General features: G+C 42.0%; 1 protein-coding gene across 1 annotated transcript in view; it reads left to right on the top strand.

Annotated features, from left to right (window-relative positions):
* The first annotated feature begins 2,479 nt into the window (after window positions 1–2,479).
* LOC124548252 (discoidin domain-containing receptor 2-like) overlaps window positions 2,480–23,296 on the top strand; it is a 939,799-nt gene continuing 918,982 nt past the window's right edge. The window contains exon 1 of the mRNA XM_047125161.1: window positions 2,480–2,619. The gene's annotated coding sequence lies outside the window, so the exon portion shown is untranslated. The remainder of the gene's footprint in view (window positions 2,620–23,296) is intronic.

Below are 23,296 nucleotides of genomic sequence, written 5' to 3'. Positions count from 1 at the left end.
GTAAATACCCCACCACGTTATTCGCATGCTGAGATGATGCTCTGGCGGATGCGCCACACAGGGAGCCGCTGATTGGGTCCAATCCTTAAGTATACAAAGGCCTGAGGCGGTGTCGGTCCCATCTCGATGTCAAGCGCATAGCCTCGTCTGTCCCTTCTTGTCCTTCATAGATGCTGCGCTTATCAGCTGAAAACAGCTACACTTGGCTCTAATGGGCCATTTGATTAGTGGGTTGTGGCGCAATCGTTTCGAATAACAAAAAAATACGTATCCTAATTGATTTTTATTCGATTTATTCAAACGTACCATCCACTTGAATGACTCCTAAAATTCTCATGACTTTGCCCAGCGTCACTATAGGTAAGTATATTAAACAAAATCACTTGTGCTTTGATCAAATTCCAAACCACCTGTTCTCTCTTAAGTAACGAATAATTTAATTGCACACAAAACAAAATTTAATAACCACATCATCTTAAGAAGGTGTATTATTTCTAAGACTAAACCTGATGCAAGACCGATCTCCTATCGAGCTAAATATCGACATTAGTACTTGAACTATCTTTTCGCAGCTTCCGGTTCGACATCGCGGTGGCAGTTCTTTCGTTAAGCTTTTGATTTTCAATTAATTAAAAATGGAATTAATAAGAAAATTTATACGGAGATTTAGCCTTTGGTCCAAATTTGTTGCCGTTGCCTGCTTTGTTCAATATTTACATTCAATAGAACCCGTTCTGACGCTAAAAACTACAAGTGTGTTTCTAGGTCCAGCCCATCTACTGGTGTAGACCGCCGCCACCATATCACTTTCCTCCACTGCCGCCGGCAGATCTGCGAGTACGTAAATGTCTGTATATGTGAATTACTTAATTTTTACTGTCCTTAAATTGTAATACTAAGACGTATCTAATAACCTTGTAAAAGAAACCTACGTATGAATAAAACTATTACTACTTTCGACATAGGTCTCTGTTATGGTATTTGGAATCCTATTGTAAATTTTTCTCACCCGTCTCTTGAGGTATGGGAGCATCCCTCGAAGAGGCCGAAAAAATACGAGTATTTCAATCATGCCTACCGCCCCACAATGCTGATTGTGTTCGCTCGATGTGGTCGGTTAAACCTGAGATGACAGCTTGGTACCATAAAAATTCCCTGATATGGGTGCCACTGTAACCGAAGTTTAGCCTCTGACCCACCCTGCTTGCAATTCTCAGAGAGAGCTGGAATATAAACAAATAGAATCAAATGTAGCCGGCCGGTGTGGCCGAGCGGTTCTAGGCGCTTCAGTCTGGAACCGCGCGACAGCTACTGTCGCAGGTTCGAATCCTGCCTCGGGCATGGATGTGTGTGATGCCCTTAGGTTAGTTAGGTTTAAGTATTTCTAAGTTCTAGGGGACTGATGACCTCAGATATTAAGTCCCACAGTGCTCAAAGCCATTTGAACCATTTGAACAATCAAATGAATGCATGTTGTTTCAGACTTGGTCAGGTCTAAGGCTATCTTACGTATCTTATAGAGAAAAAAAAATTGGTTTTTCAGTCACGTTTTTAACATCAGTGTTTCAACCTCCCGCTGTAAGCGTATCAGGGGTCTACTACTAATTATTTACACATTTGCTACGGTCGAAGGTTCGAATCGTGCCTCGGGCATGGATGTGTGTGATGTCCTTGGGTTAGTTAGGTTTAAGTAGTTCGAAGTCTAGGGGACTGATGACTTCAGATGTTAAGTCCCATTGTGCTTAGAGCCATTTGAACCATTTACACACTATGTTGTCATTAGTTTTCCTATAGTGCGATTTTTCTTGTTGTTTATGCCTTCTTCATTGCCACTCCCAACAAAAACAAAGACATCGCCCTTCTCGCAAATATGCATAGACAAAGTAACGTATTATTAGCAGACAGACACCTGATGATAGCAGCTTGCTACCGAAACGCGTTGTGCTAAGCCTGAGCTTAGTATTAATGATGTGGCTGACGAAAAAAAAGAGTTTTTTTACAGAAAACAAATATATTTTTCCTGTAGTTTCCCGAATCTTCCCTAGACATGTGGGCGTAATGGGGAAGTCAAGTGTTATTTTTTCACGCTGGCAACTAATCAGTTTTTGCAGTCATGTACACCTTCTATTTGCTCTCTTCACATTAATAAGTTCTTTATTTTTACAGGCAGTGAAGGAAAAGATCTATGGACTAAGAAAAGCAGCTGAAGTTCCGTGTTCACACTTTAAGAAACACCTTTCTACAGAACTTGAACCGCTGCTCAGCTGACAGCTTAAGTTTAGATCGACAAAATGCATTAGCAAGACATCTAACAATCGACACGACGTATGTCTTGTTTAGAGGTTGCTCGGATACTCACGGTTCCGGTGCGGATTTCGGCTAGCGGCACGAGAAAGCTTTGACCAACCGCCGCGAGATGGCAGTGCAGGAAGCGCGCTCCGCGCGAACGCCGTCCGGCTTCAGTCGGCGTTAAGCCGTGGCGCCGGGCGGAAGTAAGCAGTGTATTGTGTGTCCGCGCTCTTCAGCCCAGTCGCGTGCGTGTGGAACTGTGTGACTCGTGCGTTGTGCGGTGGACTCCAGCAACGGACCGCCGAAGGTCGAGACTGCCGTTTCTTAGTGGTAAGTTTGCTTCATCAAATGTTGTCACTGTTCGAATCTGTTTTGAAATTCTCGTACATCATATTTTGAACGATGTGTAAGTTGCTCTTAAAGAGTTTTCTGCGCATTATGTGCTACCTCTGTTGTAATTTTTTTGTGATTCAGCGTTGCCATAAAAGTGATTCGTAAACAATATAGTACTTCGTGAGCTGTTGAATCAGCCGGATTGACATCAGGAATAGATAGCAGACGTGACACCCATAAGAAACACATGTTTACATGTGCATGTTGTCAAATTCTTTGCTTCTCTCCTAGTGTTACTTGGCCGTCGAATGCAATATTATTTCCTGTGACAAACAGATGTCATTTAGAGAGCCTACCACGTTGCAGCGTGGAAGCTATCGCTCTGACGATAGTTCTGCTTGATGTGAGAGGAAATTAATTTTGTTAGTAATTATGTTGCATACATAATCATAGAGGCTTAGTTTAAGGCAGATGTAATTGCTATAACGTTTTATTTATTTTCCTTAATCTATGTACTTATACAACCATCTGGGATTGTAATGGATGTCACAACAATTCACATTATTAGCATTACGTAGCTTTTATTGAACACAGTAATACATGTAAACTTTATGGATACCTTTAGCTTCCAGGCATTTTTGGAAGCTGCTGCGCTACAATGACATTAAACGGAACTAACAAAAATGAGTGAATGAACTACAGATTACTAACCGTTGAAGGGATGTGCAAGGAGAAAAATAAATCTTTTACAGCATTACCACCATTGGTTTAGTGTGGAGGGTTTATCGAAAATAATGGATAACATTAGGGATCGGTTGTTTACGAAAAATCAGAGGATAGTCTCGTATGAACAAGGTCACAGATATTCTCTAAGTTAGAAGGCATTCAGTTGTGGCTTTATTATAGGCAGATTTGCCTAAATGTATGCTTGAATTAACCTCGCAAAGCGGAAACCAATCGATCGATATGAGACTGAAGAGGAGACGAAGGTATTATTACACATCTGGCTATCCAGTTACCAGTGGAGTGTGCATTATGCTTCACTGGAGTGTGCCGAAGTGTAGTTGTGAATGAAGCACATACCTCAGAGGACTGTCACTGATAAGCGACCCAGATAATCAGAAAAGTGTACTAATTATTTTTGTCTGAAGTGTTGAGAATATTTCGTAAAATACACCAAATGACAAGGATAATCAACAGTCCTTCAACAGAGACAGTCTGGTGACTCGAATACTAAACAGTTCTGGACTCATGTTGTTGAAATTATTTCTTCTTTGATCCACACGAAAAATTTGCGAGGCATTGCCGACAATTTTGGATAAACTTTGTCCACCTCGAAACCAGTTTACTTGTGTGCTCCATTATTTGTATTAGAATCTCCAACGTCCAACGATCAGAATTACTTGAGCCTGCGCTATAGGAGCGGCTTCTGTTCACAATGTTGTTGCTAGTAGTTTATTAGTGGTCAAATACCCACTTTAAGTTGCTAACCTGAAATTTTAATAGTCTTTAGTAGCATTATACACATTGAGGTTACAGGTACGTCATTACATCCTTTCCAAACGATTTCGTACCCAAAATGAAAGCTCATTTAACAACGATCTGGACACAGATAACGTTCTAATTTATAAATTTAATATAATAACTATTGGGAAATCACTTACACTTTCTGGTATTAACAGGTGTGAAATCACATTCTAAAGTTGCAAGTACTTACATTTAATGTGTGGAGCAAATTGAAGAACGACGTAAGTGGTCCATCAACTTACGCTTTGCGTCTAATAGAAATGTTTTGGGTGGTTCTGCTTATGCGACTAGCCAGCATTTTAAGAATCATTACAGAGAGCAGCTGCAGACAGAGGGCAGAAACAAAGCGTTAAAGGACATTCCATTTCAACGTTTACCTCCGATAGTGCTGGAAAGATAGAATTAATTTTATTCTCGGAGTTCTCTCAGCTCTCTTAGAATGTTTGTTTTCTTCTGCATGTCATTTGTGTACCATAGCAGGAGAGCATTCCGGAATCCGTAGTGAGTTTACAGAATTCCATGATTGACTATTGTTTGGGGTCCGCTCGCGTCGTACAAGCAAAGCTTCCTTGTCGACGCCCTCACTGTTAGGAATAACAAATACACAGCTCGTCACCGTGTACACTCGGTGTCACTGTCTGCCTTAGTGTCGCTCCTGTGGGCTTTACCCGTATCCACCGGTCTACTGTGTCTGTCTGCTTGCAGGAATGCTCACTTTGCGAACTTACGCGAGGGTCGGAGCGCCGCCGTGGTGTTGGTCATATTCTCTTTAAAACTGCGAAGATAGAGCGTTGACTTTCCGCTCTTAAATGGTACGTTGGTATAATTATTATTTTTGATGAACCACCTATTCTGGCGTATCTAAGGCAAGTCTTTTAGTGAGAAAAATAATGTCCCTTTCTTACGTATTTATTATATGTATTAAATTCCGCAAATAACGTTGCTACCTTCTGCCTCAAAGACAAATGACAAACTTCCACCAGTGCCACACACATAACGGCCAATCAAATGAGAAAGAGACAAATGGAAAAAAGTAAGTAAACTGTTTACCATTTCAATAGTAATCTCGCAACTATTAATACATTTACCCCAATGTGAGACAAGGTAGTCAATGCCTTCATGGATAAATATTTGCCGTTGCCTGCAGAACCATTATTGTACCCAGACGTGCATCTCTTCGTGCGAAGCAAATTGGTGGCCACGAATGTGTTTCTTCAGGGCTCCAAAAATATGGAAATCGCATGGGGGGAGATCGGGACTCTGTGGAGGATGTGTAAGGGCTTCCCACAGAATCTTCTGTGGCGTAGTGGAAACAACCTTGCCAACATGTAGGCCATCCCACAGTAAGATTAAAGTATTAACAGCTATGGTGATTAATTTTGAAGTAATGAACAGTTTACTTAGCTTATTTCCAACTGCCTCATACTTATTTGACTGTCCCTTATACTTGTCTACCAACGAAATAAACCGCTATGTAATCTGCTACTGCACATTTTTGGGAGGATTTTCCTTTTACATCTTTTTCAAGTCCATACAAAACTGAGAGCATTCGATGAACGGCAAAAGAAGCACGTAAAGTACACTATACACTACTGGCCATAAAAATTGCTACACCAAGAAGAAATGCAGATGATAAACGGGTATTCATTGGACAAATATATTATACTAGAACTGACATGTGATTACATTTTCACGCAATTTGGGTGCATAGATCCTGAGAAATCAGTACACAGAACAATCACCTCTGGCCGTAATAACGGCCTTGATACGCCTGGGCATTGAGTCAAACAGAGCTTGGATACCGTTTGCAGGTACAGCTGCCCATGCAGCTTCAACACGATACCACAGTTCATCAAGAGTAGTGACTGGCGTGTTGTGACGAGCCAGTTGCTCGGCCACCATTGACCAGACGTTTTCAGTTGGTGAGAGATATGGAGAATGTGCTGGCCAGGGCAGAAGTCGAACATTTTCTGTATCCAGAAAGGCCCGTACAGGACCTGCAACAAGCGGTCGTGCATTGTCCTGCCGAAATGTAGGGTTTCGCAGGGATTGAATGAAGGGTAGAGCCACGGCTCGTAACACATTTGAAATGTAACGTCCACTGTCCAAAGTGCTGTGAGTGCGAACAAGAGGTAACCGAGACGTGTAACCAATGGCACCCCATACCATTACGGCGGGTGATATTCCAGTATGGCGATGACGAATACGTGCTTCCAACGTGCGTTCATCGCGATGTCGCCAACACGGATGCGACCATCATGATGCTGTAAACAGAACCTGGATTCTTCCGAAAAAATGACGTTTCGCCATTCGTGCACCCAGGTTCGTCGTTGAGTACACCATCGCAGGCGCTCCTGTTTGTGATGCAGCGTCAAGGGTAACCGCAGACTTGGTCTCCGAGCTGGTAGTCCATACTTCTGCAAACGTCGTCTAACTTTTCGTGCAGATGGTTGTTATCTTGCAAACGTCCCCATCTGTCGACCCAGGGATCGAGACGTGGCAGCACGATCCGTTACAGCCATGCGGATAAGACGCCTGTCATCTCGACTGCTAGTGATACGAGGCCGTTGGGATCCAGCACGGCGTTCCGTATTACCCTCCTGAACCCACTGATTCCATATTCTGCTAACAGTCATTGGATCTCGACCAACGCGAGCAGCAATGTTGCGATACGATAAAACGCAATCGCCATAGGCTACAATCAAAGTCGGTAACGTGATGGTACGCATTTCTCCTCCTTACACGAGGCATGACAACAACGTTTCACCAGGCAACGCCGGTCAACTGCTGTTTGTGTATGAGAAATCGGTTGGAAACTTTCCTCATGTCAGCACGTTGTAGGTCTCACCACCGGCGCCATCCTTGTGTGAATGCTCTGAAAAGCTAATCATTTGCATATCACAGAATCTTCTTCCTGTCGGTTACATTTCGCTTCTGTAGCACATCGTGGTGTAGCCATTTTTATGGCCAGTAGTGTAACTTTTGTGTACGTATTCATCGTTCTCAGCGTACGATAATCATGATTTGAACACACAAGGGACTATAATCAGAGAGGAACATAGCGAACAGTCTGCATTTTATTGCACATCTAACTAGACTTCAGCTACGTTATAGCCATCATCAGTGCGTTTAGTAGCGAGTCATATAAACCCAAAAAACATGTATATTCGCATGTCGTTAAAACGACTTAAACTTTCATTGCTCAGTTCACATGGAGTGTGAATTGAGCTATCTACAATTGAAGTCGTTTTAACAACATGTGTTTATTCATGCATTCTGGGTCTATATGACTCACTACTAAACGCAGTGATGATAGCTATACTGTAGCTGAATTCTACCTAGATCCGCAATGAAGTGCAGATTGACAAGCGATTGCTTGTTTTGTCCATCTCTGATTGTAATCATTTTACGGCTTAGGACAACGATTCCTAACGGACCCCAAACTGACATGTTTTTCATATATACATACACCTGCTGGTGTAGTCTTACACGCAGCTAGCTGGCCCAAGCGACATTGTGAGCCAGATCCGGATCGAATCCGCACCCGCAGGATTAACGGCTTTTGGTCCAGTGTTCCAGCCAGCGCGAGTCTGGCTTTCAAGCAGTTTCCACGATGGTGTAGGCAAGAGTAGGGTGGCCCCAGTTAGGAGAGGAAGGGGGAAGGAAAGACAGAACCTGACATCAGCACTCTCTATCGTCTCATTTTTCTTTCATAATCCATGCATCAGAATACGCAATATACAAACAGGTAAAATATGATAATATACCGAGAACCTCGCTTATAAGGTTTTTGGCTAACGGCATACACGTCTTACTTCAATTAGCAGAAATTCCGGTTCCAAATCAGGATACTGTGAATCTCACTCAGACGAATCTCTTGACATCGCGACCATCGTCAATCAGGAGAAAAAAGATTTTGTTCACGGACCTCGGCGACGTTTGATAGTTTGCGTGTCTCAACAGTACAGATAACTGTACGTTAGAAGCAATCACAACGGAGTAGTGTATGTATGGAGATGCAAGGTTAACCCCAATTCCAGGTGAGGGGAAACAGCCCTTTCAGTAGTTGCACGGGCCATAGCCTGTATGACAGCGGTCTGCTGGTGCTTCGAACAGTTGAAAGCAGGGGAAATTACAGCCGCCATTTTTTTCCCACATGCATCAAGCTCTGCTTAATGACTCAATGTTGATGGCATCCTCTTTGGTAAAATCCGGATCTCCAGGCGGGAACTACTCAGGAGAATTTCGTCATAAGGAAAAGCAAAACCGACACCCTACGGTTCGGTATGTGAAATTTTCGACCCCTTTGTTGGATGCATAGGTTAGACAATTTAAAATCTGAAGTGGATAGTTTGAAGTTAGATATTAGTCGTGGTGGCAGGAAGAACATGATTTCTGGCCACGTAAGTACAGGGTAATGAACACCGATTTAGAAATAGGCCTAAAAGGAATACGAAAATAGGAATGCTGTTAAGCTGCTGCGAACTACGTAGTGAACGCACTTTGGTATCCAAGACTGACAAGGAGCCGACACCCATCACACTAGCTAATATGCCAATTAGCGTTGCAGATGTTGAAGAGATTGCAAAAAAAGTATGATGGTGTAAATGAAATTATTCAGTTAGTTAAGGGACACTAAAATCTAATAATAGGCTGTATTCTTTTTACTTTCCGTAAAATTTCCCAGTTTTACCCAGGGTCATTTTAACCATTTTTTTAAGCTTTCTGCTTCATTGAACATTCTAATACATCGCTGGTACATGTGGCCAGGTATAAATCGAATTTTTGTATGTGACTCAAAAATAATACAGTAGTATATTTGATTACGTCCGTTAGCCGGCACCAAATTGTGATTGGTGACCGGAATTCGGTAGCAGGAAAGAGAAAGTAGTTGGAAAACGTAGACCGGGGAATGGAATGAAAGAGAAAGCCACCTGATATAATTTTGGCACACAACATAATTTAATCGTTGTCACTCGATTTGTGAATCATGAAGGAAGGTTTTACACGTGGAAGAGATTAGGAGGCACTGTAAGATTTTATGTGGATTATGTAACGACAAGACAGATTTCCGATCCAGATTTAAGCTGTAAGACATTTCCATGGACTGATACGGTCTCTGCTCATAATTTATTGGTTGTTAACTGTAGATTAAAACTGAAGAATTAGCAAGAAGATAGGAAATTAAGGAGATGGAACCTGGATAAATAGAAGGAATCGGAGGTTGTGGAAAGTTTCAGAGGGAGTATTAGACAACGACTGACTGAAACGGGGGAAAAGAAAACAGCAGAAGACGAATAGGTAGCTTTGATAGATGAAGTAGGGAAGGCAGCGGAAGATCATATGCATAAAATAACAAGGCCTTGTAGAATCCCTGGATAACGCAGGATATACTGATTTTAATTGGCAATAGGAGAAAATATAACAATGTGGTAAACGAAGCAAGTGAAAGGGAATATAGAAATCTAAAAATGACATTGACAAAAAGCGCAAAATGGCTAAGCAGGAATGACTAGAAGGCAAATGCAAGACTTCAGAAGCATGGATAACTAGCGGAAAGATGGATGTCGCCCAGGGCTGCATTGGAGTAGAGAGCCTATATATACAGGCTCTCTACATTGGAGTGGGAACACGGGTGGACGCCGGCATTGGTCTCTAAATTAAATTATCGTCAGTTCTGAGTTATGTCTCACAGAGTCGGAACATCGAATGAAATGCGCGCTCAGTTTTGACGGCATTTGTCGTTTTATGCTATTATTGACGCACACACAGACACACACACACACACACACACACACACACACACACACACTGAGCGTCAACAAATACCTAGCCCCATTCTTGGCTGTTCTGAGCTGCTCTGCGCCGGCCTGCTACTCGCCTTTAAATGCTCACATAGCGTGACATCATAATAATGACTGAAAACACTTATTCTCTTCTTCCGCACACTGATGTATTCTTTAATCTTCGGGCGCTCGAGTGGGCGGTATTTACACCGCCTATTGAACACTTAATTATTTGCGCGCTTCATTCTCAGGTATTCCCTGGTTATCTATCGGCTCACCTTATGGCACGTGACCTTCACACTGATTGATTTTACTCTCTAGCCCGATGTAATAATGTATGGGCATTCGGTCACGGAAACCAATTCGGTGCGATGTAAATGCCGGCGCGCGGGCGCCAACGTTGCTTCAAATTGCGCGAGCGTCTGATGGCTACTGATACAACAAAACCTTACTCCTATCAGAAACCTAATCTGTAAGATAAGACATAAGTAAAATAAAAACATTTCTCCCTTTCTTATGATGATATAGCAATCTTCAATGATCCATCCACAATATCGAATGTCGGCTCTTGGTCTGAATCTTTGCTATGATATTATTACAGTAGACTTACTTATTACTTGGAGTCGTCCGTTTCTGCGTTTAGAGTCAGATTATTAACAGCATTAATCGTTAGCCACTGCACGACTGGCACGGGTACTGGTCATCAGATTTCTTTTCAGTGGAGCAGGCGTTGTAGTAAACAGCCCTGTTGACTCCTTCGGATCTACTATTACTTTACCGTTGTAAAGCCTGGCATATTACCTTTTTAGTTGAAAAGTGTATAAACTGTGCTAGTAATTGAAAGGCGTCATTTTTCAGTATGAAACGCACTATAGTAGATTATTTCAGTAAATCTAATTCCGTGGTTCAGCTACAGAAGATGGCCAGTGTGGTTCGGAGAAACGTGGAGCTGATAATGGCCCATCTGCTTCATATACGAATAGTAGCACCGTAACAAGTATTGTTGAAGAGGCAAGCCAATCATGTGAAGTATTGTAAGTAAGTTATTTGGCTTCCCAAAATATATTTAATTGTCCTGTTTGTTGGAACGACAGAAGAAGGAAAGAATTTAAGATGAAATATGAGTGGTTAGTGTAGTGTGTAGGGAAGGCAAGTTGGGTTGCTCATTCTGTAAAGATGTGCAGAATATTGGAGTGAGTAAAACACAGGAAGTGTACATGTCTAAAGAATGGAGTAGTATTTCGGTGGATCCAGCTTGTGGAAGTAAACAAAAATTAATACAGATAACGAAAAGAGAGACAAAACAAAGTTCTGGAAAACCTTGCAGCTGAACAGCAGATAGACATTTTAGAAAGCACAAGGAAAGTGTTTCGCACAGCATATTTTGTAGCAAAAAATAACAAACCATATTTAAATTTTCACAAGCTTGTGGATTTGGGAATTAAAAATGGTCTCCACATTGGCAAAACACTGCAGAGCAAACTCAGTTGTTGGTTGGTTGGTTGGTTTGAGGAAGGAGACCAGACAGCGAGGTCATCGGTCTCATCGGATTAGGGAAGGACGGGGAAGGATGTCGGCCGTGCCCTTTGAAAGGAACCATCCCGGCATTTGCCTGGAGTGATTTAGGGAAATCACGGAAAACCTAAATCAGGATGGCCGGACGCGGGAAACTCAGTTGTGCCAACATCATAGACTGCATTGCGGACGCTATGAGGAAGAAGCTCGGTTCATCCATAATATCGAAGAATTCCAAGGTCTCTGTACTGATTGAGGAGTCTACATCTGTTGCATCACAATCAATCGTAATAGTGTATTTAAGGTCTGAAATAAGTGATGGTTACGTAAATACCTTCTTTTTGGATATTATCGAACTTAAAAGATCAGATGCAGAAACAATAGAAGCAGAACTTCTAAAATGTCTCTCGGAGCATGGTTTTTCTTCAAGTTATTTGAATCACAATTTCATTGCAGCAACCAGTGATGATGCTAGTGTAATGCTAGGTTGGAATTCAGATGTTCTACACCAACTTAAGAACAAGTCTAACAAACTATTCAAATGACATTGTGTGCCATGGAAATGAAGTATGGTGGTGGTGATGATGTTTGGTTTGTGGGGCGCTCGACTCCGAAGTCATCAGCGCCCTACGAAGTCCCAATTTTTACACAGTCCAAGTTTTTTTATACAGTCCCATCTAGCCACTGTCACGAATGATGATGAAGATGATGAAATGTTGAGGACAACACAAACATCCAGTCCCCGGTTAGAGAAAGTCCCCAACACAGCCGGCAATCGAACCAGGGACTCCGTCATCCAGAGGCAGCAACGTAGTCACTAGACCACGAGCTGCGGACTTGAATTATGTGTTGCTCACTCAATCGAAGAGATTCCTGGCATGAATCAGATTATCATTTTTTTAACAAGCTGTATGCGTTTTTTATCATCAATCTCCAAAGAATCATCATCAACTATCAGCTGTTGCACAAGAGCTAGGTACAGAACTTACGAAGATATCTGAAGTATTCTCAATTCGTTGGGTGGCCTCAAGCTTTAGAGTAGTGCAAGCGGTGTGGAAGTCCTACCAGGCTCTTAATGATCATTCCAATAGATGTAGGATGATGTGACTCGAAAATCAGTTATAATGGAAGAGCTCAAGGGATTGCAGAAAACGCTATCAAGCATGAGTATGTGAGCAACATTACACTGTTTTCTTATGTTCTTGAAAAGATTAATATCCTCTCACAGTGTCTCCAAAAGGACAGTGGTAATATTCCCTCACCATGTAGGGCAATTACGAGGTCAATAAGAGCCATTAAACAAGTGAAGGAAATGCCAGGTGCTTACATAAAGGAAACAGAGAAAGTTATTTTTGAAGAGTGCTTCAAAGACGTTTCACTGGTTCCCAGAGGAAAATCAAGCAGAGTGTTACCCAGATTAATAGGAAACAGTTCTGTCAGAACCTTAGCAACAGTCTGAGGCGAAGGCTAATTTTTAATGACAGTGAATAATTGAGATCCTTCATGAAAGAGATCGATGTTTTGGACAGTAAAAAAACTGCCCTATGACATTGTAAGCTCATGGCTAGAAGGGAAAGAGAATCCAAGAAAAATATTTGACCGTTTTCTTCTTTCTTATCCAAGTGTAAAAAAGGTTTTTGAGATTGTAGAAGCAACAGTGGAGAGGAACATTCCTGAAAACCTGAAATCACGTTTTGTGTTGATACACTACCTATGAGCACATCGGCCCGTCAAAGAGGCTTCAGAACGATGAACTTAGTTAATGACAACACTGTAGAATGCACTTCCTGTTTGCCATCTCTCATCCTTAATGTTTATATAAATTGTGGGGTCTCCGCTACATCTCTGGAACACCAAGGATTACATCAAAGTATGGATCTAAACTCACAGGCAACCAAGGCAAGAAGGCTAGTCTACACGTGTCGTAACCTGACCGGTACTCCAGCATATGGGATCTTCTTTAGGTGAGTCGACCCACTATTTTTGTTAGGAATACAGCACTGATGCTGCCTACAGGAAAATTTAGAGAGACGTTTGGGGGAAAGAAGCTGTTATACGAATATCACGAGCTTAGAGGTTACACCACTACAAATCACAGAAAAGAAAGATGGAGCAGTATATAGAAGGTGTATTTAACGGAGACAGGCTCGAGAAAAGTTTTATAGAAGGGAAAAGGAAGTAGGTGAAGATAAGATGGGAGATATGATACTGGGAAAAGAATTTAATACAACAATGAAAGACCTACATGGCCCCTGGAGTAGACGACAATCCCTCAGAATTACTGATATTGCTGGGAGAGCCAAATGTGACAGAATTATTCCACCTGATGTGCAAGATACGAGAAACAGGCGAAACGCTCTCAAACTTCAGGAAGATTGTAGTAATTCCACTTACAAAGAAGGCAGGTGCTGACAATTATGAATATTACCGAGGTAGCAGTTTAATAAGTCTTGGTTACAATATCCTGACAAGATTCATTTACAGAAGAATGAAAAACCTTTTAGCAGCCCATCTAGGAGAATATCACTTCGGGTTCCGTGGAAATGTAGGAACACGTGAGGTAATACAAAGAAATGCATTATTCCAGAAGACAGGTAGAATAAAGGCAAATCCACGTTTATAGTATCTGTAGATTTAGAGAAAACATTTCCCAATGGTGGATGGACTTTTTGAAATCAAACTGCAATTAACATGGCCAAAGAACATGCAAAAAGGGATGCCGTAGTTCAGAAACGAGACAGACAGGGCTGTATCCCCTCTCTGATGTAGTTCAGTCTGCACGTTAACCAGATGATTATGAAACCAAGGAGGAATTTGGAAAGCGAGCATAATTCTCAGAATGAGATTTTCACTCTGCAGCGGAGTGTTCGCTGATATGAAACTTCCTGGCAGATTAAAACTGTGTGCCCGACCGAGACTCGAACTCGGGACCTTTGCCTTTCGCGGGCAAGTGCTCTACATTTGAGCTACCGAAGCATGACTCGCGCCCGGCCCTCACAGCTTTACTTCTGCCAGTATCTCTTCTCCTACCTTCCAAACTTGACAGAAGCTTTCGCAGGAGAGCTTCTGTAAAGTTTGGAAGGTAGGAGACGAGATACTGGCAGATGTAAAGCTGTGAGGGCCGGGCGTGAGTCATGCTTCGGTAGCTCAGATGGTAGAGCACTTGCCCGCGAAAGGCAAAGGTCCCGAGTTCGAGTCTCGGTCGGGCACACAGTTTTAATCTGCCAGGAAGTTTCATATCCGAGCATAATTCTGTTCGAGACAGCATAGGGTTGGAAAAGCAACTGAACGGAATTGATAGTGTATTGCAAAGAGATTATAAGGCGAACATCAACAAAAATAAAACAAGGCAATGGAAATTAGCCGAATTCGCTGAGGGACTTACATTTTCTAATGGTGAACTAAAAACAGGAGATGAGTTTTTATATTTGGGCACGAAAATGACTGATTAAGGCCAAAGAGGAGAGAATATAAAATGCAAACTAGCAATAGAGAGAAAGCAATTTGTTAACATCTAATGTCAATTTAAGTGCTGGGAAGTCAGGAGTGTAGCCCTCTACGGAAGTGAAACTAGAACGGTAAGCATTTCAGACAAAATGCGAACAGAGGCTTTTAAATGTGGTGTTGTAGAAAAATGCTTAAGATTAGATGAACAGACGGAATAACAAATGAGGAGGTACTGAACAGAACAGAGGAAAAAAGGTTGATAGAACACATTCTGGGGTATCAAGGAATTATCATGGATGTAGGTGGTGTTAGCTGAACAGAGTTGAAGAGGCTTGAAAAGGATAGACTAACATGGAGAGCTGCAGCAAACAAATTTGGGACTGCAGACCACAACAGCAGCATTGACGACATCATCTCCCTGTAATCAGTCGCAACGTTTTGAAAATCATCAACACTTAGTACAACTATGCTTAGAAATGTGCAGCCTGAAGCTGCGAGCAAGAGACATTATGGGCATTCTCAGTCTAAGATCAGAAGCACAAATTTTATAGTAGCATTTTATGCAAGCATTCATGCCTAAATCTCCTGGGAGTTTTGCTATTCGTGCCAAGTTTAACTACGTCATTGTTTTGGTCGCCGTGCAGCACTAGTGACTCAACAGGTTCTTTATTTGTCTGTGTTAAAATGTGCTCCTAAATTATCCAAAGGAATCTTTGCAAGTTGAGACCGGCTTGCAAAGGCGCTCAGTTTGATGTGCTGGTTTGCGAGATTTTGAGATAGTCAGGTCTGGATCGAATCACCGTTATCTATTAACGTAAATCGTTCTAATACGCATGTCATCCTGTTATGTATCTTTTGTTTTACGTAATTATCGGGACTAGTTCTTGGTTCGTTCTCTCGCCACCGCCTTAGAAACACAGTCCACAAGCAGTTAATACACGAATACTCACATGGAAGTCCTTAGAGGAACCTTCCGTTGTAGTGACAGGGAGGTTACGTGACATCAGGATAATAATAGTTACATGTTTCGGGTGGCCTACTGTCACTGAAAATTTACTTCCAAAATGAACAAACACTCAGGAAAAGGAGCGTAATCTAGTTCTCGATGACCATGTCTCTCGCGGGATGATACTCATATGGACTAACTCTGAAAGTCCTTTTTTTTTTTTTTTTTTTTTTTTGTTTAACAATAAGCCACAGTTATATTTGAAGAATCATTGTGTCTGGCACATTTAATGCATTCGCGAACTACAGCTCAATGAGATGATTTTACTTGGTTTCTCAGTCTGAAGACAGTAAGTGAGCAACTCTTTGAATCTCTGCGCTATTTCGCCACTGTACTCTGCTGGTAGTTCTAGAGAAACTTCTGAGCTCTCTAGTTCGGTAAATGCCGTCAGTGGGGCGGAAGTTTCGAAGTTTTCGTTTCTTCTTTTCTCAGAGCTCCGGGTGTGAGGAGAGATAATCGATGGGAGTTAAAGAAATGGCGACGGAGAAAAATAACGTCACGACTGCACCGCAGTTTCAGTTCCTTCAAAAATGTTAGAGAGACAATCCGTCGCGATTTGTTATAGTAGGTCTTCCGGCAGCTTCTGATGTCAGCAGTGACAAAACCTATGTCCAGAGCATACGCACAGAAGTTGCAGCTAAATTTTAAGCTTCAACATCCTGTATTATTTTACACATCCATTGTTTAGTAAGCTCGTTATCGAAACATGTTAATAGAGCATGAGGTAGCTGAGACAAGCCACCCCACGTATATATCCAGAATAAACAAATATATAGAGGTGTGTTTTCGCTAAGGTATAATGTACAATATGTTGAATTTCCAGACATTCGCAAGTGGTTTTTATTGTTTATAGTCGCCAAATTACAATATCGACTTAATTTTTCTCTAATGGAACTGTATTTACGTTTTTCTGTGACATTTGAAAGAAATGTCTAAGAGAACTTCAGCAACGCAAGTTGTATGAGATTGATCAAATACTGTCAAGATAACTGCTCCGCAAACCACTGTCCCACAGTCAGGAGAAGAGGTTCCACAAATGTCTGCCCTATTATACCAAATGTAAGCAGACGCTTAACTCAGGTATAGTTCTTGTGTTTTCCTATGCCCTTCGAGCCCTTCAGCCTGTGTACTGCTGGTGTGGCAATTAGAGAACTTGCTCGTAAAAAGCTACTGAGACATCCACAATGTACACAACAGTCGTACAAGTGAATATCGTTCATGGCGAATGTCGACTAACTATTAGAGCAGCGGTGCGGTTGTATGCTGGAGACTATCCAGATTATTGCAGACATTCACTCTTTGTCTTTATAAACAATAAAAAGATAAGTCCTAGAAACGGAAAGTGTGGAGAATAAAATGCGCCAAAGAGAAAGGAAAGCAACTGAGGAAAGAATGAAATTAACATTTCAGCGGCACTAACACACAGCGCAAATGTCACTAAGAGGCATCTCGGAAATACAAGAGGGATCAACTAAAAGAGTGTTCTGCGGAAACTACATTCCATCATATTTCATCCTCTTCGCATTTCGCTCCATCTACAACTTCACGGCATTGACTTCCAAAACTGATTACAATTCTCCGAATGTTATTCTACGAAAAGCGCGAAGTGATGCGGCGTATCTATGCAAAATTTTGTATCACGAAGAAGCATCGTTTACAAACCATGGAAAAGTCCGTCTTCGCATTATGCACTATCGTCAGATGAAAATGCACGCTGACTTAAAAGTGGATAAATACAACGCTCTTCATCTATCAACGTTTGGTCCGAGTTTTTCAAGAGCTGCACCATTGGTTCCTGTTTTACTGATGAGACTCTAAATACTGTAGTGTCTCAAGTTCCTAAGATATACTGCTTCCACAGTCATTGGAAGACATCTCACTGGACATAAGGCAATCAGTGTGGTAACAACACGCTGGAGATCCCTACCATTTAGCACATTTAATGACAGCCCCACGTAAGAGAACATTAGGGCAACAGTGGAATTTCGTTAAGAACGCGAAAAATGGTGTGCTCTTTCACCAACCTTAACACTTCTGTACTTTTTTATCGGTGGTGACAATTAGAGCAGGAGGTCTGTTAGACGACTCCCGAAGGTATGAAACGCCTTATAACAGGGGCCTGTGTTGCCGTTAGCTCTTGATGTTCACCCTGCAGAACTTTTTATCGAGAATCATTTTACAGCGTTTCAGTATTTTCAGTTTGGTATGGACAGCGGTGATAATAAACGCAAGAACCATACCTGAGTCACGTGTTTGCTTACATGTGGTATGCCGGCCGGAGTGTCCAGAGGTTCTAGGCGCTACAGTCTGGAACCACGCGACCGCTTCGGTCGCAGGTTCGAATCCTGCCTCGGGCATGGATGTGTGTGATGTCCTTAGGTTAGTTAGGTGTAAGTACTTTAAACATAGCTGCGCTACAGCAACGGTTCCACGTAAATCAGACTAAGAGCAGCCGACCAGTTGCAAAGGATAAAGTAATCTTTACCTAGGTTTCAATAGATATAAATCTATCTTCTTCAGAAGACGGCAGTATTATAACAACATGAAGTGATATGTCCTTATCGTTTAGGCAAACATCTGCATAGTTACATTAATCATATAAAATATAGCCCTGAAAACAGGGTTTGTCAGACAAATAAAATAGGTACATAGAAGTTGCAGAGCGCCTAAGCGCTTAGGCGCTCTGCAACTTCTATGTACCTATTTTATTTGTCTGACAAACCCTGTTTTCAGGGCTATATTTTATATGATTAATGTAACTATGCAGATGTTTGCCTAAACGATAAGGACATATCACTTCATGTTGTTATAATACTGCCGTCTTCTGATGAAGATAGATTTATATCTATTGAAACCTAGGTAAAGATTACTTTATCCTTTGCAACTGGTCGGCTGCTCTTAGTCTGATTTAGGTGTAAGTAGTTCTAAGTTCCAGGGGACTGATGACCTCAGAACTTGAGTCCCATAGTGCTCAGAGCCTTACGTGTGGTATAATAGGGCAGATGTTTGTGAAATTTCTTCTCCTGACGGCGGGACAGTGGTTTGCAGCGCTGATATCTTGATGGTACACGATCAAGGATCATACATGTCATATCGTTGAAGCTCTCTCAGAAGCAGAAAAAGTATACACTTCCAGCAGGAGAAAACACAAAGTCGGTGCCATAATTCGGCACTAAAAACGACAAAATTTTTTTGCAAACGTCAGGACATAAGCCGTATTGCCCGCTTGAACTTGGCAAAAACCTGATCTAGATATATTTATCCATTCCGGATATATTTTGGATGCCCTATGTTAATTTTCTCACCCTGATATGTCAATAAAACATTGTAGCGTAAGAAGACTTGGTCAGTGAGGTATTGTGGATGGGTCACAACATAGGAAAGTATCTTTTCCTGTCTACAGAGTTGTAAAATGTGTCGTGGTCCGCATCTGTCTTGTTTACATCTGGAGAGAGTGAAATGCGAAACTTCTGTGCGAAGTATTCCAATTTTGTGGATGTGGAATTAAGGCTTAAGCAGGAATCGGTATTCGCAAGTGTGCAGACCTCCACTATACCCAGAATGATTCATTCATGGAATTACTTGAATGCTAAATCGTACTGGTTTGTAGTAGACCCATTAGGTCACTAACTCTGCTTGCTTCTAGAACTGTTCACCAAGCCATCAGTCGGGATGAGGTCAACATCATTTTTCCCCGTTAGAATACGTGCGTGCCACTGACAGTTCTTTCCTTTTTGTGAATACAGGGTCTCACATTGAGGAATCACGCAAATACTGTGAGCGGTGCCTCCTTCCCACTCCCTCTGTCCACCGATATTGGGTTTTACTGAAAACTTTTGGAACTCTGATTAGAAGAATTATTGCATCTTGATCAGAATCAAACACTGCTGAATGAGCAAATTTTTCATGTTTGCATTATTTCTGATGCCAGATTTGACTTGATTTGGTTTGACCAGTGTATCCACTGAAAATGGTGTACTGTCCAAAAAATAGAAAATTTTAACTGAAACACCCTCTTAGCAACTCTCAGCTTGTGGTAAGTTTGTCTGCAGCGTTCTTGTAGATGTACAGTAGAGGAGCTCATATTACACTAGCTCCCTTATGTTGATCTAGAAATGGGCATATATTTCCTGAACAGGACATGTAACAGTTACCTTACGAGATGAGGCTTGATGACCCGACTTTCGGTCTACAGCTGTGTTCAAAACAGGCCGTTAGAAAAGAAGCTTGATGATCCAACTTTTGGCGTACAGTTGTTTCAAAACAAGCTGTTAGAAAAGTTCTGAAGCCGAAGATAAACATTTAAAGAATTAAAAAGATAGAAGCAACTAAGCTGTTAGTAGTGGGTGTGGCTACATACGGCTGACAGCCCCCCCCCCCCCCCCCCCGCCTCTCATCCACACATCCACGCACACACACACACACACACACACACACACACACACACACACACACACACGGGCAACATATCTGGGTCCACGATTTTACTGAGATTATATCGGCTGCCGTGTTCCCGCCAGATGAATTTGTGATGAGAATCATTCCTCACCTGCCAAGAACGCTTTCTTCACTCGGCTACACCCCAGTCTCGATGCTGCGGGCGTCAGATAAAACAAATTCCACTCTCTTCCGCTGTGAGTGGGACACACATTGTTGGATATATGCCATACAGACTAACCACTCTGAATGCACAATGCTAGGTTAGCCGGGAAAGAAACTCGACGTCAACTGTTGGCGGTATTTCATTGCGCAGCTAAGGCCAACTGCCGTTGCTGTCGTGGAGTGATGGCTTTTTATTGACCACGAGGAATATTCCCTGTGGCTGCGAACCTTCGCCAAAACATTAAAATAATACTTTGTAGCACACACAACACACGTGCAAGACATTCAACGCTGCTGAAACTGCGGTCTGTTTCTGCTAGACTTCAGAGGTCCAAATACGAGGTAGAATCAAATAAAAACCTTAAATTTGTAATAACAAATAGAAATTTCGCGCCGTTATCCAATCCCAAGGAAAGCAGGTGGTGACAGATGTGAAAATTACCGATCTATCAGTTTAATAAGTCACGGTTGCAAAATACTAACACGAATTCTTTACAGACGAATAAAAAACTGGTAGAAACTGACCTCAGGGAAGATCAGTTTGGATTCCGTAGAAATGTTGGAACACGTGAGGCAATACTGACCCTACGACTTATCTTAGAAGAAACATTAAGGAATGACAAAAATACGTTTCTAGCATTTGTAGACTTAGAGAAAGCTTTTGACAAAGTTGACTGGAAACTCTCTTTCAAATTCTAAAGGTGGCAGGGGTAAAATACAGGTAGCGAAAGGCTATTTACAATTTGTACAGAAACCAGACGGCAGTTATAAGAGTCGAGGGGCATGAAAGGGAAACAGTGGTTTGGAAGGGAGTGAGACAGGGTTGTAGCCTATCCCCAATGTTATTCAATCTGTATATTGAGCAAGCAGTAAAGGAAACAAAAGAAAAATTCGGAGTAGGAATTAAAATCCATGGAGAGGAAATAAAAACTTTGAGGTTTGCCGATGACATTGTAATTCTGTCAGAGACAGCAAATGACCTGCAAGAGCAGCTGAACGGAATGGACAGTGTCTTGAAAGGAGGGTATAAGATGAACATCAACAAAAGCAAAACGAGGATAATGGATCGTAGTCGAATTAAATCGGGTGATGCTGCGGGAATTAGGTTTGGAAATGAGACGCTTAAAGTAGTAAATGAGTTTTGCTATTTGGGGAGCAAAATAACTGAAGACGGTCGAAGTAGAGAGGATATAAAATGTAGACTGGCAATGGCGAGGAAAGCGTTTCTGAAGAATAAAAATTTGTTAACATCGAATATAGATTTAAGTGTCAGGAAGTCGTTTCCGAAAGTATTTGTAAAGTATTTGTATGGAGTGTAGCCGTGTATGGAAGTGAAATGTTGACGATAAATAGTTTAGGCAAGAAGAGAATAGAAGCTTTCGAAATGTGGTGCTACAGAAGAATGCTGAAGATTAGGTGCGTAGATCACATAACTAATGAGGAGGTACTAAATAGAATTGGGGAGAAGAGGAATTTGTGGCACAACGTGACTGGAAGAAGGGATCGGTTGGTAGGGCATATTCTGAGGAATCAAGGGATCACCAATTTAGTATTGGAGGGCTGCGTGGAGGGTAAAAAATCGTAGAGGGAGACCAAGAGATGAATACACTAAACAGATTCAGAAGGATGTAGGTTGCAGTAGGTACTGTGAGATGAAGCAGCTTGCAATGGATAGAGTAACATGGAGAGCTGCATCAAACCAGTCTCTGGACTGAAGACCACAACAACAGCAACAACAACAACATCCTGTAAGTTGGTATGCTTACTACAAACAGCGTGCAGAATGGTCTTTAGGTGGCAGAATAGTGCAGATGCACACATACTGTCGCAGTATCAGTATAAAGATGGCCGTCCCACTTGCGACTTGCACCAGGGAAGAACAGCGTTCTGTTATTCGGTTTTTGCGTACTGAAGGTGTGAAACCTATTGAAATTCTTCGACGAATGAAGGTTCAGTACGGTGATGCATGTTTGTCACAGCAGCAAGTCTACGAATGGAGTAGGAAGTTCGCAAATGGTGTGACTTCAGTGGAAGATGCTCCTCGTCCAGATCAGGGACAACGAGTTGTGACTCCACAGATCATTGCAGCAGTTGTAGCCCAAGTGAAGGAAAACCGCCGAGTGACACTGAATGACATTGCAGCATGTTTACAGATTACTCATGGGTCAGCACACTACATTGTGCATGATGTGCTCCAGTTTCACAAAGTGTCTGCAAGATGAGTACCACGGCAGCTGACTTCTGAAATGAGAGAACGACGTGTTGGTGCTTGTGAAGAACTTCTTCGGCGTTTTGAACGAGAGGGTGATGGCTTCCTTGCAAGAATCGTTACTGGGGATGAAACCTGGGTTCACTTCCACCAACCGGAAACAAAGAGAACGAACAAGGAATGGCGCCATTCCTCATCACCAAAACCAAAGAAGTTTCGAACAGAACCATTAGGAGGGCAGGTTATGCTGACTCTCTTTTGGGACGAAAAAGGGTCATTTTGGAGCATTACATGCCTACAGGGACCACTGTCACCAGTGCATCATACACAGATCTCCTAAAAAATTATCTTCTGCCTGCAATCAAATCAAAGCGACGTGGATTGCTGTCAGCAGGTGTCCTTTTGCAGCATGACAATGCAAGGCCCCACACTGTCCGTACAACAGTTGCAACAATTGCAGACCTGCATTTTGAGTGTCTTCCTCATCCACCATACTCACCAGGCCTTGCCCCAAGTGATTTCCATATGTTTGGGCCACTCAAAGACATAATGGGAGGAAAGAAGTTCCGTTCTGATGAAGAG

The sequence above is a fragment of the Schistocerca americana genome, chromosome 1 (assembly GCF_021461395.2).
Source record: "Schistocerca americana isolate TAMUIC-IGC-003095 chromosome 1, iqSchAmer2.1, whole genome shotgun sequence".
NCBI lineage: Eukaryota > Metazoa > Arthropoda > Insecta > Orthoptera > Acrididae > Schistocerca > Schistocerca americana.
The sequence above is the reverse complement of the archived record's forward strand: the minus strand, read 5'-3'. Positions and strand labels throughout refer to the sequence as shown.